This window comes from Saimiri boliviensis, chromosome 16, assembly GCF_048565385.1.
Source record: "Saimiri boliviensis isolate mSaiBol1 chromosome 16, mSaiBol1.pri, whole genome shotgun sequence".
Taxonomy (NCBI): Eukaryota; Metazoa; Chordata; class Mammalia; order Primates; family Cebidae; genus Saimiri; species Saimiri boliviensis.
In genome coordinates, this window is record NC_133464.1 from 44491643 (window position 1) to 44513415 (window position 21773).

Genomic DNA, 21773 nt, shown 5'->3' on the forward strand with positions numbered 1-21773 from the left:
CCAGAAGACTGATCTTAGGAGTGCAGGTTAGAAATCATGGGTTCAGTTTTGGACATGTTGAAAAAAATTGTGTAGTCATCAACTTTCAAGTGTTTATTGAGCAATTGTTTTATGGAATGGACTCAATTTTGGACATGTTGAGATTGAAGCAACTGGCATATATCCAAGTCGAAAGGTCCAGTGTTAGCAAAGTAGTATGCTTTACTGTCTGAAAACAGATTTCAGACCATCAGTGGTAACTGTTAACAAAAATGATTACTGCAAGAGGTTATGAGAGAAAAGGAAGGTCAGTGGAGAAAAACACCATAGCAAATCAACACCAATATTCAAGGATTATGCACAGAAGCAAGACCAGAAGGTTGTATCTTCAGAGATGGATAGAGGAATGGGTTGGGAAGTGAAATGGAGAAAGTGTGTTGTCAAAGAGATCAACAAGGGAAGAAGGTGAAACTGTCAAATGCTGTCAAGGTCCAAGTAAGGTAGAGGCTGAGAAAGTAACTCAATTTTGTAAACAGACGCTTGTGAGATAAATTTCAGCAAAATGGCAAAATCCAGCTGGCCTACAGCTAATTGAGCAGAAAGTTGGGTTGAAAGAAATGGAGAAGGAGCAAAGAGTTTTTTCAAGAAAATCGATTCTGAAAGGGAGGAGAAGATATGGAAGCTTGGAGGAATGACAGGTGGCAGGGGGTTTTAGTGTGAATTATTTAATAACAAGAAATGATAGGTATTTTCAATTTAACTTTTAATAAAGTGAATCCAAATTCTAAAAGTGGTAGATCAATATTAGAAACCTTGTATTATTTCTAAGCAGCCCTAGAAATAATTAATGTGCTTTATTGAATACGTACCATAGGCTGGACCCAGTGTTCCTTATTCACAATAGGTACTTTAATTTTCATAACAACCAATGTAGCAATGCTTATAGCTTCCATTGTTTGAAAAGAAGAAATTATGACTAAGAGAGATCACACATTTAGTACCGAAGGCAACTCAATAGTTGTACTGTCTTTCTTATCCGACAGCAAATCCCTACAGCATCTATTCTTAATTATTTTGTGATAAGATCACAGGCATACTACCTTTATTTTATTAGATAGATGAAAGTAGGATAGATTTCAAAAGTGAGGGTTGATAAAAGTATGTTCACATGACTTAAGAGAAGGCCAGATCACAGCTGTAATCCCAGCATTTTGGAAGACCAAGGCAGGCAGATCACGAGGTTGGGAGTTTAAGACCAGCCTGACAAACGTGGTGAATCCCCATGTCTACTAACAACAACAACAACAACAATATATATATGTATATATATGTATATATATTTATATATATTTATATATGTATATATGTATGTATTTATATATATATGTGTGTATATATACAAAAAATAAAATAAAAAAAATCTGGGCGTGGTGGTATATTCCTGTAATCCAAGCTACTCAGGAAGCTGAGGCAGGAGAATCACTTGAACCCAGGAGGCCTAGGTGGTAGTGAGCTGAGATCGTGCCACTGCACTCCAGCCTGGGTAACAAAGCAAGACTCTGTTTCAAAAAATGAATGCCTATGTCTGTGACAAAAAATGTCCCATAAAAGAGCCGGAAGGATGCTGGGATAGGTACAATTATATAAAAGGAGAAAATAATATATTCTTACTTGATGTTCTATTATAGATAATATAAATTTATTTTTACTTTGTCTAAAAATATTAGTATTACAGGAAAAGTGAAGCTATGTAGGACATTAGTTGAAGCATTTCTAAATATGTTTCTTTGTTCTAATAGAGACTGGTTTTGTTTTGTTTTTGTTTTTGTTTTGTTTTGAAAATCATTCAAAGGGTGCTTTAGTGTTTTTGTAGTAGAATGATTTTGGTCAGAAACTGAAAGTTTCTTTTAGTTCAAAAGGAAATAAATGAAGAGAGTGGGGTAAAATGCGTGTGCACAGATCCAGGCAGATCATCTGGTTAAGCATGGGGGATTGAACCTGAAAAGATTTATGGGACCCTGAGCAATTTGCTTTATGCTGGTAATAATTGCAACACCACTTATTCTCTACTTCCCTTATTAACTTTCTCTGCATCACCGCTCTTTTTGAGTTCATCTATCTTAATGAAATATCCATCTTCTGTCTTTCTTTCTTGCTTTACATTTTAGGCCTTATAAAGGATTGAAACTAGTTTTCCCAGTTGGACACGTTCACTAGCCAGAGGCCAACTTTACTTCCAAGTCAGACTCAATGCAATTTTCCCCATTAGGCATTTGTTTCATTGTCTACATGAGAGTAATAAAACTTATCAGCTAGCTCAATCAAACATATCAGCTGGAAACATCTTCTTGCTGTGAATGAACAGACCAGTTTTTTTAAAAAATGGTTTACTTGGATTGTGTTGTTAGAACAGTCTGGATCTATTATTTGAACATTAGACACATTATGTCTTAAGTTTTGTGCATTTCTAAAATCTAACTAGTGCTGCATTTTATAGATGTAAGTAGATCATATTTCTCTTTAGAACTAGTTAAGGAAGGTAGAATTGGAGGTATGAGTTTTAGGTGAATTTAGAAAATTACAGAAATAAGTATTTTATTCTGTCTGTAACCAATTTGAACAATGATTAAGCTTTCATTCTCTTTCTCATCCTAAGGGAAAATGTATTTATGAAGTATTTTTCATTCATCTAAAATGCTCCCCAAATCCTGAATGGGAAAGATTAAGGTATGGGTAATATAATGAGCAAGTGTGAGGTGGAAATAGGTGAGGAAGTAAGAAGCTGGAGTTCAAACAACACACACATCCCTGCCTGTATACATGGGTGTAAACCTGCTGTTTATTTATTTATTTATTTATTTATTTATTGCCATTTTATAACCCATTTGTTCCAGGCCCTGCAGATAGTGTGTCTGTGGGTGGCTAAGGTGGTTTATGTGTGAGAAGACTTGTTCAGGAAGAAGTTTATGTTACTTTCACATAAGATGCTTTATTTGTTATAAATTTTAGATTGTGATGGGTAGAAACCAGCCAAGATTCATTTTTTTTTCCCCTGGGATTACAAAATTACTTTCCTACAACAGTAATAATTACTTTTAGTCACTGGAAAGCTACTTTCTCTGATGAATATAAGTCTTTCAGAAATAAACACATATTTTCCAAAACTTGGAGGATCCTTAAAAACATTTTTTATTTCATTTTTTAGAGTCAGAATCTCTCTTTGTCACCACGGCTGGAGTGTGGTGGCATGATTAGGATTCACTGCATCCTCAATCTTCCGGGCTAAAGCAATCCTCCCATCTCAGCATCCCAAATAGCTAGGATTATAGGCTTGCACCATCACGCTGGGGTAATATTTTTTCTTTTTTTCTTTTTTTTTTTTTTGGTAGAGACGAGGTCTCACTATATTGCCAAATATCAAATTCTGGGATCAAGCAGTCCTCCAGCCTCAGCCTCCCAAAGTGATGAGATTTAAAGACATATTGAATTGAATTTAAAAGTTTGCTTCTAATCATATCTGGATAGATTATGTAAAAGTGCTCAAAAGCAAGTTTATATGCCACCTTTCCATTTTGATAAATAAATGAAATTTTATCAAAGAACATTTAGTATTGTTTAGATCAAAGTCAGTGAATAAGTGTTTTTCCTGACACAAAAGAGGCTTTAGTTCTTTGTAAATTTACAATGACTCATTAAACATCAATTTGACATTAAAACAAAATAAATAAATTGAAAGCTAGTTTAAGAAGAAAATAAGAAACCAGGAAGGATGCAGCAGCCTTGTATTTAATGCTATGGGAGCTCCCACACATAATCTTACCTCACCTCATTCCAGCTTACCTGAGGAATGCAGCTTTAGCTGTCAGTTCAATGAAAAGATAAATTTGCTATAAACAGTGTTTATAATCAACACTGTTTATAATCTATAATAAAAGCAGCATAGATTTCTTAGCTGAGCTTTCTGTAAACAGGAGCATTTTAATAAGCGAGTAATTTTTCTTTCCTCCCTCCCTCTATATGTCTCTATCTATCATCTATCATCTATCTATCTATTTCTATCTATCTGCCTATCTTCTATAGGTAATATATTTCAAAATTAATATATTAAACAGAAATACAGAAAGACACATGTATGTATACGTGGAATTTAGGTGTACTTAAGAGGGATATTTAATTTCTCTACAAATAATATTCTTGTTAATTCATTTGATGTTTTATCATGCCAACCGTATAATTTATAAAAAAGTGAAGGTGCTTCAAAATTTTTATTACATCTAGAAAATAAAATAATATGAATAGATTATAAACTTCAATATTATATGGATTGGTATGTTTTTTGAGCCCTTTTCATGGATACTTTCAGGAGCAATTACCTGTCCCTAAGTTGTCGAAAAGAGTTAGATTTTGATTTTGTGCAAAATGGTCTTTTTAAAACACAAATAATTTGTGCATGCAACCCTATAGATCAAGCCTCTTAAGGGAGGTTTACAGTTTGATAAGAGGGTGGTGGGATTCTGTTTTATTTTTGTCTTTTAGCTAGAGGCATAAAACAGCATTTTCTGCCTGTAAAAACTACTTAGAATTCAAAATTCAAACCGTATCGAGGCACACACTTCCTGCTGCCTTGCTAACCTATTTTCCAGGGTCATTTTCTTTCAAGTGCAGTTAAAATTTTTCTCTGTCAAACTGAAGTGTGTACCAGAGGCTCTTGGGATTTGAGTTCACCATTCCAGACTTTTATCTAGAGCAGGTAGCCTAAGTGAATTTTCCATCTTGTGAAACTCCTGCAGTGAGGCCACAGAGGGGAAAATGGAGCTAAGTACTGACAGATGAGCCACAAGTCCCTATATTGTGAATCAGGGTTGTAGTTGGAAAAAATATATATGATTTGCTGATCTTAAAGGATACGTCTTTCTAGGGGCTAAGTTTTTCACCCCTACATTTTCTGATTTAATACTTCTCACAGGAAGGTAGATTCAATACCTGTTCCTCTCAGGTGATATAGTTCCCCACTCTTTTTTACTTCCAGTTATTTTATGTAACAAATGTCAAATTCTATTTATTCAAGATTATTCTAGGGAAAAAATATTTTAATGTATATAGCCTTCAATCCTCCCTCCTCTTGATTTATTTTTGTTGTTGTTTATGTCTTTAAGGTGATGAAGATTGTCTAAATTTCCCTTCCTTTGATTTATGCTTAAACAAATATTCTTAAATTGTTATTTTGAGTGTCTGGAATTGTAAGAAATCAAGTTCTGAGAGTTGAGTGACTCCCTGGTTTTTAGACTTTAGGTGTTTGTGGTTGCAAAGTTGTATTTCTGCCTTATTTAAATTAGTCCTGCAATATTTAAGAATTAAAAAATGGGGCTGGGCGCGGCAGCTCACGCCTGTCATCCCAGCACTTTGGGAGGCCGAGGTGGGTGGATCACAAGGTCAAGAGATGGAGACCATCCTGGTCAACATGGTGAAATCCTGTCTCTACTAAAAATACAAAAAATAAAAATAAAAATAAAAATAAAACAAAATAAATAAAAATAAAATAAAATAAAATAGCTGGACATGGTGGTGCGTGCCTGTAATCCCGGCTACTCAGGAGGCCGAGGCAGGAGAATTGCCTGAACCCAGGAGATGGAGGTTGCGGTGAGCCGAGATCACACCATTGCACTCCAGCATGGGTAACAAGAGCAAACCTCTGTCTCAAAAAAAAAAAAAAAAAAAGAATTAAAAAATACTAACTTCTCTTGAATGTTGGATAAACTGGCAATGCCATCATCCATTCTTTTTTTTTTTTTTTTTTTAAAGACAGTCTTGGTCTGTCACCCAGGCTAGAGTGGAGTGGTTCAATCTCACCTCACTGCAACCTTCACCTCCCGAGTTGAAGCAATTCTCCTGCCTCAGCCTCCCAAGCAGCTGGGATTACAGGCATGTGCCACTATGCCCAGATAATTTTTGTATTTTTAGTAGAGACAGGGTTGCCCATGTTGTCCAGGCTGGTGTCAAACTCCTGACCTCAGGTGACTCACCCACCTTGGCATCCCAAAGTGCTGGAGTTACAGGCGTGAGCCACCACAGCTGGCCAGCACAATCCATTCTTGAATGGCCACAAAAAACATCTGAAGTTGAGCCCCTGTTACCACTTTAATTCTTATTTTAATTCAAATTTGAATAGTCCCAATAGCTTCATGTCATCTCATTATTTGAAGCCAACTCTGTTACCATTTTTCATCTTACTCCCCATTTAGTTATAGTTATATACTTTAACTGCCTGTCTACTGAAGTTATTTAAGTTTGCTTATCTCTCTATAGGAAGGGCATGGACATTACAAATTTTCTGAAACTCTTAGTATCTGCTACCTGGAGAGCTGTATTTAGAATGATGCTGGGGTTCTGCCTTGGCTCAGCAGAAAAGTGTGCCTTCAAGCATTCTACTTTCTACCAGGGAAGGCTGTGAGAACAATAATGATATAGTTACGTATATTTGAGATCTGAAGGACAGTAAGGATTCCTGAAATAGTACCATGAGAACAATTGGAAGAGAAACTGATGTTTACTGAACATACCTTTTTTGATCAGAGATTAACACACATTCATGGGTTTAGGGTACATACTAATCCTGTCAGTCCCAATTTATAGATAAGGAGCTAAGGTTCAAAAGTCTCATCCAATGTGATAAAACTAGTAAGTGGTCCTTTTAAATTGTGAATGTAAAGCTCTGTTATATTGTGCTCTCTTAGTGTTTTGAATACTTGCACATCTTTGAGAGCAGGCAATGGAAGGCAGATACCTTTAGCAGCAAGGCCCTTTAGGGAAATAAATGACTCTGCACTCATTTAGTGAGGACTTACAGTGTGCTTGCCATGCTGTTAGGAACTTTACATAGGTCATTTCATTTACTGCTACATTTTTCCACTTTGTAGGAAAGTATTATAATCACTCCTTTATAGGAGAGGAAACTCAGGTTAAATAGCCTCAAATAGGTATCCAAGGTCACAGAACCAATAAGTTACTGAGGCAGAATTCAATGCCTGGGGGATAATTTCTTAAATGTGTAGTTTATACGCACTGCACCATTAAAGGTGTTGATAGAAATGCATAATAAAAATAAGAGTATACCATAACCAGAAATAAATGACTACAATCACAATTCTGCCTGAGTCTAGTTCTCAAGAGTTTTAATGAAATCATAGACAGCTCAATGGCTTGGTTAAGGCTTCCAGTTTTAATTCTGACACATATGGAGGAAGTATACCAAATTGCAGCAATATTGAGTGAATGTGATCCTCTCAGAGAGTGAGGGTTAATGATTGGTGACAATCTAGTCCTCCAAAGGCATCTGCTGTTAATGAGATTAGACCTCCAATGCCACCCTGATCTGGAAAAGTCGACTGTTACCCTGATTTTTAAATTCTACCCCAACTCATATATATTTATGATTGCCTTTACTTACTGTAGATACCCTATTTTCAACTTTTTCTTTTAAATATTGTTTGGGTTAGAGTACATATAATTCATAGGAAAAATTATTCCCAGTGAGAAAATCTACTTGGAAAAATAAAATTACAATTACAGAAATCTCTCAATGAAAATATGGCATCAGTTCATGGTAAATGGATTTTGGTATGCTACACTTCATCTAGGAGAAAGACGTTATTTCTAACAGGAGTTACAAAACTTTATGACATCACCCTTTGATAGCTCCAGGGGTAGGATGACCATGCAACTTTTCATAACATCAAATTTGAGTTATGATTTCATGCAACTTTTCAGTTCTCTCCATGATTCTCACTTTTTTGTTTGTTTGTTTTCATTTTTGAGACAGTCTTGCTCTGTTACCCAGACTGGAGTACAGTGGCGATTCCAGCTCACAGCAACCTCCACCTCCTGGGTTCAAATAATTCTTGTGTCTCAACCTCCTGAGAAGCTGGAATTACAGGAGCACACCACTATGCCTGGCTAATTTTTGTATTTTTAGTAGAGATGGGGTTTTACCATGTTGCCCAGGCTGGTCTTGATATCCTGGCCTCAAGCATTTCACTGGCCTCGACCTCCCAAAGTGCTGGAATTACAGGCCTGAGCCACTGTGCCGGCCAGTTCTCACTTCTTACTCTTGATAAATATAGTAAAATATGCAATTCCCATTATTATTATTATATAATTATAATGATATATGACAAAAGTTTGATTCGTATGTGATGGTCTTTCATAGAATCTCCTTTGCTATTGCAAATCAAATGGTATTACTCACTTTATACTTCTGGTCATTCAAATGATGACTAAGATTCAGAGAAAGTTGGCTTTTTTGAATTAGGGATTTCAAGTGTTTAAAGATTGAGATAGCATTTTAAATGACCATTAAATGATGTAATTGATAATTGGAAGTCTTTTCTGGGCGTTTTTCTCATGTATTCTTTTTACCACATTTTTCTTTGAGCAAGGATCTTGGTCTGTTGCCCAGGCTGGCTGGAGTGCAGTGGCCTGAACACAGCTCACTGCAGCATCAATTGTCTGGACTCAAAAGATCCTCCCATCTCGGCCTCTTGAGTAACTTGGACCACCAGTGCACCCACCATGCCTATCTACATTTTTTTTAACATTTTGTAGAAATGAGGTCTCGCCATGTTGCCCCAGGCTGGCCTTGAACTCCTGGCTCAAGCAATTCTGCCACCTTGACCTCCCAGAATGCTGGGATTACATGTGTGAACCATGATGTGTGGCTTGACCTTTCTTACCACATTGTAAGATCACTGATATTCATTTAATATTCCTACTATAGAACTATTTCACTCTCCATATTTCTTCATCCTTGTTTATTTCCCCATGGTTATGAACATTCCGTATCAGCCTTCAGAATCAATGTTCCTGAACTATAGCAATATAAGATGGTGATGTGGTGCTGAGGCTTAGCAGAGAGATTATATATTGAAATCATTTTAAAATCAGATATCTTACATTAGAAAAAGGTACAAGAATAAAGGTTTTGTCACAACTTGTCATAAATGTGAATATGGATTTACACTTGCTTTTGGATAACAGGTGATTTTCTGGAGAAGTTGTCTACAACATGGTTACCTTTATCAGTATGTTTTCTTCTCTCCCAGGATTGTATTTGTCATTTTTAATACGAGCTTTTATTATCTATTTCTGTAGAGCAAATCATTTGTTTCTTTATGAAGTAGTGGGGGTATGATCTCCAGCTCCTGGAAACAGTTCTGTTTCCTTTTCCCTTATTTCTGGGGTATATTAGGGAAACATGGTTTCTGATTATTGCAGGTAACTCTAAATCACTTAATGCTACTGCTAACATACCGGGTTATAACTCCAGACAGCTGATCTGTTTTAAGTTTGATCACAGGACAGTAATTACTACCACGGTGGAATCATAAATAAAAGGGAAAAACAGAATATTTAGATAAAATGGAGTTTAGAACTTCTGCATATTGAAAACACTATTGAAGGTAAATTTAAAGTGGATAGATGCTGAGACTGGGCCTCGGTCCATTATTTAAAGCAAATGCCTCAAAATGTTGATTTTCCTGTCACAAGGGAATGTCAACACTTGTAAAGAAAAAGATATTGACTTAAAGCAAATTAGTTAGAAGGTCACATCAAAAGCCTTTCTATGGTTAAGGGAAAGTTTGACGAAGAGTGGCTTCATCAGACTTTTCTCCTAATAAAAGAGTAATTTGACTTGGGTACTGGAGAGTTTTATGAGATAGTCCTTACCAAAGTCAGGTACTATCCTTACAGATTTTTATATTAGTGTCTTGAATCTGAACAATCATACTATGAAATAGATACCATTATTCTCTTCCTCATTTTAAATTAGAGGAAAAAGAACCCCAAAGAACTAAGAATTTGCTAAGAGGCATGCAATTATTAAGTAGCAGATGCAGATTAAAGCCTATATAGCCTGACCCCATATTCTGTCTGCTCTTAAGCACTTCATCATGCTCTTAACCATTTCACTAAGAACATACATAGCCTTTTTAAAAATCAAATAATGTCGCATGAATATTTTATGCTTAAGTTGGACCAATGACATAAAAAATCATAATGAGTTCTTATAAATATGTGATCATAGGATATAACAAGGAAGGGTATTACAGGACATGAAGTCAGACCTAAATGATGTAATTACTAATGGCACAGTGTTAAGAACCCTTGATTTTTAGTGTTCATTCTAAACTTAGGTGACTATTAATGTCATGCAAATTCCCTTTCCACGGCTAGTTTACCAAAGAAAAAAATATTTCCAGATAATAAAAAAAAATGATGAAGTGGTGGTCTTTTAGCCAGACAAATGCAGGCACAATATCCATCAACTTTGTACATTCATTGTAGCCATTTCATTCAAACATTATACATTTTCCTATAGAGGTAGAAATAACTTTCTTTCTTTTATTACTACTGTAATAATATACCACAGAATAAGAAAAGATACAGCAAAACAATAAAAAACTAAAATTCTTACTGAGTATGAGTATAGTAAAATAACTGGACATTTTCATTTGACCAAAAATATCAATTATGTTGTATTAACAATTGAAATTAACCAAGTAATTCACATAAGCTCATTAAAATATCATAGTTAAGGTGTATTCTCAAATATCTTCAACTTGTACAATATGAAACTGAGTATTCAAAGAGGTTAAGTGACTTGTTCAAGGTTGTATCATGTAGTAAAATCAGGCTTCCAATCAAAAGAATTTTATGAATTCAGTTTGTTCATAGTTATCTATTAGATGCCTGCTCTAGTTTACACATCAGAGGTTGGGAAAACAGTACTAAGTGAAGAAAAGACTTCCTTCATGTCACTTATCCATATCTAATTGAAAAGAAAGACAAGTAACAATATATTGTATCTAAATGTTCGTAATTGTATCAAAGGAGAATAAAACAGGATAAGAAACCAGGGAGTTATAGTGGATGTGAAAATTATTTTATGTGGAGCCCATACTGATAGGAAAATCCAAAGGAATCCATTGCAAATCTCATGACCCTAACCATTCAGGCAGATTCACTCCACACCACAGTTTTTTTTTCACTCAACAGAAAAAAAAGATTTAGAGCCTAATTAATCATGTTTTGAATGTGGTTAACTCATTAATTAATTGTAATAGATACATCTCAATCTGTAAAATGGGTAGTTAGGTAGCTTCTACTTTACAGAGCATATGAGGCAGAAGTAATCATAAATCAACAAAGTAGTCACTCAAAATGATTTGATATACCGCTGAAAAAATGCAAATACCCATGCATCTTAAAATTTTTTTTTTCAAATTCACAGGGAAACAAACTTGTATTTTTAAAATAATTAATGCCTGTACAACTGTCAAAAAAATTTTAAAAAGATAATATGTTCAAAATTGACTTGGGTTATTCTCATAAAGACCTGTTAGCAATATAAATTAGAACAACATTTGTTGTTGTTGTTTTGTTTTTTATTTTTTTTTCCTGGAGGGGATGGGTAGGTAGATAATAGAATTAAAGTGTTCTCTTTTTTGTGGCTTTAATCTCAGGTCCGCCATTTAATCCCAGGACAGTCTTGACCACTTGTAAAATGGAGTGGTCAATATCAGAGTTAGTGAAAATATAAGTGAGGTAATTATTGGAAGATGTTAATCACAGAACATAGTACAGTGCGTACCCATAAAATATTAACTATTATTATTGTATTGGTATAATGGTATATTCTGCAGCCATAAAATTCAGTTTCACATTAAATGGCATGCTAAATTTTTTATTAACATATGGGGATAAATGTTTAAAATTAGATAACAAACAAAAATTATAGTATGATCTCATTTTATACAAGTAATCATGTGGGTTTTTTTTGGTAATCATGTATTTTTAATATATAAACACATTGTAATTTAGGTTTTAGCTCAACTTCTTTCTGTTTATCAGCACAATCCACTAATAAAAAATAAAGTGAAAGAAGTAAATAATACCAAAGAAATGAACAGTTTTGATTTCTGAGTTGTAGAAATAGATGGGATTTTAAATTTTTAGTTAACTTATTCCTTTATAGATTGTTTTTCAGCACACTTTATCAAGTACCTACACTTTATTGTGGTCCTGGTTCAGATGCTGGGGATGCTCTGGTCAATAAGATGTCTAAGTTCTCCACTCCTGGGGCTTTCCTGTAGGTATGTAGTCAAAAGGTGAATGAATTAACATGGAAGATCATTTCCATAGGGCCAGTGCTATAGAAACACAAACAGAATAATGACATAGAAAGTGATTGGATAGGGGCAAGAAAAGCAATGCAGAAGTTCCTGTTGTGAACATGGTCAGGGAAGATCTGAGGAGCTAATAAATAAACCAAAATCAGGATGATAACACCAAAACAAACCTGTGAAAATCAGTCTGCACAAAGGCCTGAAGTGAAAACAAGCTCTATCCATCTAACCATGGGAAGGTGACCAGAGCAGAGTGCAGGCAATCTGGAAGGGCAGGGAGAGTTTGCAACAGCACAGCCCAAGGCTGGAGTCGAATGTTATGGTCTTCTTAATACTTCTGCTAATTTTTGAGTTTTCCTATGCTAGATATAATATGCATTTTCAAACATTTAACTGAAATATATATCTGTGTTATTTTTAAAAGGAAGAAATACTGAAAATAAAAGTTTGTGGATGAAATTAGAACACCAGAAAACTTGAAGATGCATTATAATTGCAATATGTGCAGGTGCACATGCATTTAGTAATAACTAGAATATGTCAAAACACATGATTATGTTAGAGTGGATTGGTAACTTTTTAAGAAATAAATCCTTTAAAGTTTTATCTCATTAATTTTTACAGTAAAATAAAGGAAAAATTATGCCATTTATTTCCTTCATAAACTTGAGAGACCGCCTTCATTTTTTTTTTTTTTTTTTTTTTGAGACGGAGTTTCGCTCTTGTTACCCAGGCTGGGGTGCAATGGCGCGATCTCGGCTCACCGCAACCTCCGCCTCCTGGATTCAGGCAGTTCTCCTGCCTCAGCCTCCTGAGTAGCTGGGATTACAGGCATGCACCATCATGCCCAGCTAATGTTTTGTATTTTTAGTAGAGATGGGGTTTCACCATGTTGACCAGGATGGTCTCCATCTCTTGACCTCGTGATTCACCTGCCTTGGCCTCCCAAAGTGCTGGGATTACAGGTGTGAGCCACCACGCCTGGCCGTCCTTCATTTTTTACTTCAAAATTCCTATAGACTGTTATAATGCTTCTTTCTGTTGTAATGGCTTGGTTTCAGATCACTAAGAAACAATCTGGATTACATTTATTGATAATTAGTTCTCCTGACCATGTATAAGAAAAAAATTTAGTCATTTGAGTCGCTGACTATTCCTTAAAGAAACTGTACATTTTGGAAGCCTCAATGCAAGTTACAAGTGATTACATATCTTTGCAAACATCACACAGTATTTAAACTCAGTTACTTGACACAGCAAATTCAGAGATTAAAAACAAACTTTTCTCATGGTCTCCTCTGGCATATGAATTAACTAAAACCAGAAATTGTAATTACTGTCTGAATGCCTTACTACAACATAAAATGAGATGTTAAAATGATCCGAAGTTGCAGAGTTTAATGTTTTTATGTGACCTTGTTATAGAAAACATGCTCTGAAATTTTAAATAGTTAGCATGTAATGATAGAGAACCAAATTTAAGATCGTAAAGTTAGAGCATGTATAAATGACAATCTTAATAACTTTTTTTGACAAATGAGGTTAAAATACCTTATCTGTCTTCTGAAAGCACTGTTCAAGATCCTGTATATTATTTCAGATACAGGTTTATAGATACTTGCTTTAATACATATTATACCTGAGAGTAGCTTCTCATCTCCACTAAGTGATCAAGTTATATGTGTAATTGTAATTGGAAACAATAGTCTTTACTTACACATTTTTATTTATCAGGGCTGGGTGAGATCTGTGTATACTTCTTTATATTTGATTCCTTTTGATTCTCATTTATGCACATGGAGTTTCTACAGTAACCAAATATGTGAAAGCCTGGAGTTGGCCACTTCTCTGGTTTTATAAGCCAAACTTAAAAGTGTTACTGTCTATATATGGTAGTTAATTAATTGTTCTTGCGACTTTGAATCATGATCTAAATGTGGAAGAACTGGATTGCAAATAAAGAGCTACAAAAGCACATACATGATTTTCCCCATATTTTCTTGTTAACTCTTCTAAATTTCACTACTAAATATAATGACATATTTAAGAAATATTTTCTCTTTTAGTGCTTCAAACCAAAGTGCTATCTTTTTTTTCTCATTCAGAACAGTGCAGGCAGTTGTATATTCAACAGTTCCTTTTTTTCCGAATACTTTATTACTGGAATAGTAATGTCTAGGGGGTACTCGATCTGTTTTCCTTTCTCTCTGATGTGGAAAAAGATGTTAAAGACTGTGAAGCACCTTATCTTCCTTCTCTACTCACTCGGGAGTTTTAGAAGAGGGCATTGAAGTATGGCCAATTTTCTTTTCTGATGCAGACTCCTGCAGGCCAGGAGCTAGGTCAAAAACTGCTGACCTTCAGTGAATAATTTCTTCTGGTGATCAGATAGGAAAGGCTTTTGATGGTTGTTCTGTGAGTTAGGACTCCTGCAAGTGAAAGTCTACACTGCTTGTGGTGTTTGGTATGCAGCATAAAAGATGAACTTTAATAAAACTATTTTGTATCAAAATTCCCAGGAGAATATATCCAGTCCACCTTAATCAACTGAAATTTTGAAGCTAAAACTCCAGAGAGACACTTTCAGAGAGTCAGATTTTTTAAAAGTTGACCTGTATTTTCAAATACTTATGTATCTGGAGAACTAGAACTAGAACTCAAGAAGGAGATTGACATATCTTTTGATCTTGTCAAATTTTGTAATCTACAAAATTAGTTTTATGTACACACACATTATTTAGGATGACTAGGCCAATAAGCATTAATAAATAGAAGAAATAAAGCCAAGGAAAATTTAGCCTGAATATGAAAAATTAATAACACTAAAAATTATTGTTTTCTAAATTGCTTCCCAAAAGATACAGCAAAAACCTCTACTTCTAAGGTCGTTTAGGAAGGCCGACTTGAACAAAATGCTTAGACTGTGGATTAGGCCAGCTAATAAGTTTGGCCTTCTCCAATTCCCAAACATGATCGTTGCCCACAGAATATCACAGTTATCAGTTTAGTAAGTCGGGAGAAGGGTGGAACTCTATATTCCTTGGAGGAATTGTGTTGCTACTATTATAAAATCTGTAACTGTGAGACGAATGGTAAAAGGCACAGACCACAGATATTTCGTAAGAGGAAATGGTCTCCTTTTCTACTATTCTCCTTTGCTAACTACAACTCCCCTCTTCCTACCTACATTAACCCTGCTTGACAGTCCATGGAAATTAAAGTGTTTATCAGTCCCTGTCTTCTGTACACTGTGAGTGGTACATTGTAGAGTGAACAGTTCCCTGGCATAAAAAATAGATCTGCATGCGAGTCTGTGACCTGCAGAAACTCACTTACTCCTCTTGGAGTTCAGTGGCTCTCTTTGGAGCTTACCGTCAGGTAAGGGCTCTATGGATAAATTGTGTTTAGAACAAGAGGGAAGAAAGAGATGTAGCTATTCAGAGGAGGCTGGAATCAGAGGGTACTAAGCCAGGTGTTTCTGTCACTGAAGAGCTTTAAGCATGCATGTAACTGAACAGCAGCAAAGCAGGCCTCCTGAATAATTCATCAGTGCCTTATGCTCTTCTGAGGCTATACTTTTATTTATGAACTTAGATTATACTGTTATTGATTGCAGTCCTCACGGAGGCATTTCATTAACTGGGAGGTTTGTCTGTTTGCATATGCTTTGTTTCTCTGAGACTTTCATTGTATTTGAACAGAAATTTATAGCTGAAGTAAAATTAAAGACAATTGTCTAACAATTCTGGCTCATTCTGCGATCAGAAAGGGGATTGGAAATGGTTTCCTCCAGATACCTGGATTGTTAAATCATTTTATTCTATTAATTGTACTGTGATGTGGAAGTGTGATGAAAAGCACCCTAGAAAGATACTTTTCCTGAGAATCTCTCTACCTACTGCATTTATCACTGTAGTTCCAGATAGATTATCTGAAATTTCAAATAAATTTTCCCATGGTACATGGATTTCAGAAATGCTTAAAATATCTAAGCAACCAGGAAAGTTGTTTGATTATTCCACAAACTGGCTCCTAACCACATTAATTCAAAAGGTGCGAGAATTCAATTGTACTCAGTGCTACACGAATGTTCAGAAGGGAATACAGAATCTGCCTCAGAAGGACAAGTGGTTCTCTTAGGCTCCTGTGAGTGTAACTTTTCTTAAGAGGGATCAGGAATGATGTTTGGCTCATGATATTGCAGTAGCTGATTCAGATAAAATACTAGTTTATATCGGATAAAAACACAAAATGGTGTGAAGAGTATTTCAACCTGCATGTTGTCTTGAAACACGGTATTTAAATCATAAACTCCAAAATAAAAAAGAGCCTTAGACTATATTACATTGTGTCTTTAATCAAAACTGAAACATGAAAATAATTTTCTATTGCAGGAAAGAAAACTTAGAAAACTTTTGGAGTATTTGCTGTTGTTGCATTTTGCTGTTGTTGTAGATGATGATTTGTTAGTTTGAAATCTACAAGGCTGAAGAGAAATGAATCACAAAAATTCAGAGGAGTCAGAATTTCCCAGATGGCAGAGATGCTCATCTGAGAGGCTCTTCAGAATGTCGCTGAGCTGGAGTTCTTTGACAATGGAAGGAGTAGGAAACAAGTTCATATCAGGAGTTTCTTCATTTGCATAGTTGCAAAGAAGCCCTTAAAATCTCAGTGACTATGCAAAAAATAATAGAAAACAGAAACCAGCAAAGGCCCCTTTCTTATAAAACTATATATGTTGGCTGAATAGTTTAATTACTTCCTTATTACAGTATCTGTTTTCTTTGCACTAATTGCTACATTGTTTTCAATGTCAGGTTCATTTTGTGCTTTTCTTTGAATGAATTTGTTTTTAGTCAATCACTGAACAAATCTATTCTCTAAAAACGTATATTACCATTTTTTCAGGCCAAAAAAGTATCCACCACCTGCCCCTTTACTAATTTATCCAGTTATCTTAAAGGTTTTAATGAGAATGTTTAAATAAACTGCAAATCTCAAATAACATTTTATCTTTCAAAATGTTCTACTTTCCCTTCTGGGGCACAGTCTGGTTTCTCTGACATCCATTATTTCCAACTCAGTGTCCAAGAACTCACTCTATGCTTTTCTTTTTGTAAATTCTATTCTGTTTCAAGAAGGGTGGTGAAGGGCTAAGTGTACCAATAGTATGTCAGATGTGACACAGTATGATGGCTTCAAGTCATGTCATTCTTCGCTTAATTATTCGGCAGTAAACCTTCCCTTAGAATCCATTCTAACGCCCTCACCGTGGTTTCTGTGTTTCTCCACAGGGTGGCGCACTCCCCTGGGTTGCCTATGACCGTGCTTGTTTACCGCAGGAACCCTCTCATCTCAGTCAAATCCAGGCAGTCACCTGATAGGGCAGTCCTCTTGTTTAGAGTTCCTCCCACTCAAATCTCTCCCCTCCTGCCAACAATATCCAGTTGTAAGATTTCAGAGCAATCATCTAATTTTGCTGATCTTCAGTTTCCTTATTCATAAAATAAGAGCGATAGCAGCATCTCCGTCTACGGTACTTTTGAAGATTAAACACGGTGACACTTGGCCAGTGTCTGGCTTATGGTCTGTGGATGGAGTGATACGGTTCCTCAATTGGAGTTTGATATTGCTTTGGTCTACAGGGAGACTTATTTCATCTTTCCAATGAGAAATAAACTAGTATAATTTTAGCATGGTAGCTTATGTATCCTTTGCTTGAGTCTTTCAGTGTTCATAAAATTAGATAGTTGTAGTAGAAAATACCATTGACAGCAAGTCCCGCTGACTGTATCTCATAAAGAGTGAAGCTGTAAAAAAACAATTTATTTGGAATCCATCTTAGTCAGTTTGGGCTGCCGTAACAGAACATCATAGAGTGGGTGGCTTAAATAACACATTTATTTCTCACAGTTCTGGGGTCTGGACAGCCCAGACCAAGACACTGGCATATCGTGTGTCTGGTGAAAGCACTTTTCCTGGTTTGGAGACACCCTCTTTTTAATTGAATAGCAGACTGAAAGAGAGATTCTCCTTCTACTTTTTCATATAAGGGCACTAACCCACTCATTATTTCTCAAAGGTTCCACTGCCAATACTATCACATTGAGGATTTAGGCTTCAACAAACTCTGGGAAAACATAAACATTCAGTCCATAGCAGTATCCATGCTTTAGGGCCTTTCATTCATTGGCATTAAAAACTCTGAAGGTAAAAGCACTTTTAACTTCTGATCTCAGTTTGCAAGCTGCATAGATATTCAAGCAATGGATATATGAAATCAAACAGGCATTTGTTCTATCAGCTCACATATTGTGAAGCAAAATGAGGATGCATATATTTACTTTCTTTGGGCCTAAAATAAGCAGTAATATCTCTACACCTTTATAATATCTCTCAGGAATATTAGTCTAGTTATACTAATTATGTATGTGAAAGCTTGCATATGATGTACTACAGAAAAGCATTTTAATTATCTTCTTTTAAAAAATGTAGGATTCTGACATTCAGTTACCTTTGTAAGAAGTTTACTTTTAAACTCGCTCCATCTCATTTGGCATCTAAACTCACCACAGATGCTTTATGATTTTCTGTTTTTAATTAATGTCAACCCCCAGGTTGCAGTGAGAGTTGTCTTACTTCTCTGCCAGAGCCCAGACTGAGAGAATTATGCTAGCAATGAAGAAATGATGATGCCCATTAAGGTTTCAAACTCAAGTTTCAAACTTTTCCCAAAAATCTGTGTCTGCATGCTAGAATAAAGCCTCTTCTGATCACAGGAAAAAATATATACTTAATAAGTATTTTGGCTAAAAACTGACCATCACTAATAATTGTATTTATATTTTATGTATTCACATGTATTTTTTTCATTAACTCTCAAGGCAAGTTTTACTTTCTATTTTCTATCCAATAAAAGAAATTATTCAGTTATAGACAGTTAGTTTTGCATGATATTGCATGGGGTGGAGAGTCAGTACAATTCACCCACCTCGTAGGCCAGTGCTATAGTCATATGTATCCCTTCTCATAGAATTTTAGAAAATGAGATGTTTTTAAGCTTCTAGGTAAAAGGGAAATAACAATTCTTAAACTTGCTCTTAGTATAATTTACATACATTCATTTAAATAATATTATTTGAGCAGTTAGTGTATGCATGTCTTAAAGGCATGCATGTTTTAAAAAATGAATATAAGAAAATCCAGCTGCCAAGAAATTTGCAATCTAATAGAGGAGATTTTTAAATTACATAAATCTGGATAGTGATAAGTGGCCTAGGTGAAATAAATGCAAACTGTTGAGGCAAGGAAGTATGCAAAAAAAAGGTAATGTGATACAGGTAAGATATGTTAATATTCAGGAAGGAGTTAAGATATATTAATATTGAGGAAGGATTTATTTAATCAATTAATATTCAATATATGTTAAGCATTGACAGAATCACCGGGGATGCAGGGAATTACAGCAAAGATAAGCAACTTAGTTCATAAAGCAAAAGAAATAAAGAGATAATATTATAATGATTTTGTAATATTGGGGATCAGGGTGCCCTCAGCTCCCCTGAGAGGATGTTTCTCCAAGTTCTTGGCCTCCTGCGCTCTCAAGAACGAGAGCCGGGACTACGGCGTGGTGCACAGTAAATGCCAGACTCAAAAGTGTTTGTAGAAGTGATTCATTTAGGTCGGGCGTGGTGGCTCACGCCTGTAATCCAAGCACTTTGGAGGCCAAGGCAGGCGGATCACCTGAGGTCGGGAGTTCAAGACCAGCCTGACCAACATGGTGAAACCCCATCTTGAAAAAAAAAAAAAAAGTGATTCATTTAGAGAGAGAAATAGGAGAAGGAGCGAGAAACGGCTAACTCTCACACTGAGTGACAGAAAGAAAAGCCGCTCTCACACTGAGGGAATCTGGAAAGCCGCGTCCACACTGAGTGGAATGAACAGACACAGATGGAGGGAAGAGACGGGAAGGGAAGACAGGCTTCCACGGGAGGGTGTGGCAGGGACTCCAGGGGGGAAATCCAGGAGAGAGAAAGACGGCTTCCACGAAGGGAGTGTCGTGGAAGGGACCCCAACGCGGAGTCCGAAGGGCTCGGAAAAAGGGGGGTTTTAACGTGGGAGGAACCCCACCTTCTCTGAGACCCCGGGCCAATGAAAGGAGCTCCTTAGAACTTCCGCTGGGGTGATTGACTCTGTGTCTTCTCCCGCCTGTGAAATATGGCGCTGGCAAGTGCATCCCTAGAAACTGCGGCCCGGTAAGAGAACATATTCCCTCGATTTAACAGATAAATTTGAATTCTCTGAGGAAATGTGTTAGAGCCATAGGCAGGAGGGTCACGTGGTGCGCGCCAGTGAAGCGGAGACCTTCCCTTGCCCCCTCACAGAGGGTGCGGTGCGGTGAGGCTGGCTTCTTCAGAGCCCGCAGCCCAGACACCGGGAGAGGCACACCCCGGCGGCGTGGGGCTCGCACCCCGCGCAGTGTCTGGGGGTGAGGCTTGCAGCGGAAGCCACGGCGGGCGGCTGTCCCAGGGTGCTGTCTGCAGGCTTGTGTTAGCCACCTCAGTGAGACCCTCTGCCTTGTGGCAAGGACACAGGGGCTTCTCGCCTTGGTGTTCGGGAAGGACCGCACGTGGGCCTGGAGAATGAGTGCAAGGTTTCACTGGGTGGGAGTGGCTCTCTGCCAGTGGGGGAGCCAGAAGGGAGATGCTGTTTCCCCGGAGCTGGGCCCCTCAGCGGCCAGGGCTCCCCTCCCAGGCGCTAGCCAGACTCCGCCTCTTCCCACTCCCACGGGTGGACAGTGCTGGTGTCTGTCCTGTCGGGGAGCCCTTCTGCTGGCATGCTCCGCTCAATCTCCTCTCTCCCACCCAGCTGCCCTGTCTTCTTCTGTTGATGTGCCCCTCTCCCCTTTCCACCACCAGTGTGTTCCTAACCTGATAATGCTCCTTTTGATGTTCAGCTGTCTCCGTGTTCTTCTGCGGATCCACTCCTCGCTAGGTCCAGTGGCTTCTGTCTCTGCCTTGCTAGGGTCTCCGTTGTTTATAGGCACAGGAAGGGGGCGTGGTGGGCCAGGACGGTCTTGGGAAATGCAACATTTGGTTGTGCAAGCAGGAGTCCCTGTCCTCCTCTAGGTCCGTGGGTGTGGACCCCTAGCCAGAGACCACACCCTTCCTCTAGCACTCTGCTCTGCTGTCATTTAAAGGGACCATGGTCTTCCCTTCCCAGCACTCCTGTGTCACTGGCATCCTTAAAGATACTATAGTTAAGCTGAGACATGAAGGATGAAATTGGCCAGCCATGTGAAAATCAGGGAGGTGAAAGTTCCAGGCAGGAACAAGAGCACACCAAAAACTCTGTAGCAGTCATAGGGTTTGAGATTGTGTTAATATTTGAGTTGGGTTCTAAGCTGTAAGTAGAATTTAGACACCTAAGCAAAGCCAAATGAGATTGCTACTGCTTTTAATATTATTATTATTATTTCCACAAAATAGTTTCCTTCTGTTGGTTATTTCAGAGTGAGTCAAATGTTTTACCCCTCTTTGTATAATTCTTAGTATTCTCTGTATGTCTTCTAGGGTATCTAGCTTCTGTAAACATTGCTAATTCCTTAGAAAA

At 37.0% G+C, this 21773-nt stretch overlaps 1 protein-coding gene across 7 annotated transcripts in view; it reads left to right on the plus strand.

The window, feature by feature from the left end:
- PCDH9 (protocadherin 9) overlaps positions 1-21773 on the plus strand; it is a 912415-nt gene that overhangs the window by 52525 nt on the left and 838117 nt on the right. Inside the window, exon 3 of one of the 7 annotated variants that reach the window (XM_074387639.1) lies at positions 1-21773. This exon is cut by the window's left edge and continues 36138 nt beyond it; it is cut by the window's right edge and continues 38011 nt beyond it. The exons of the other annotated variants lie outside the window; for them this stretch is intronic. The gene's annotated coding sequence lies outside the window, so the exon portion shown is untranslated. 7 annotated transcript variants of the gene reach the window in all.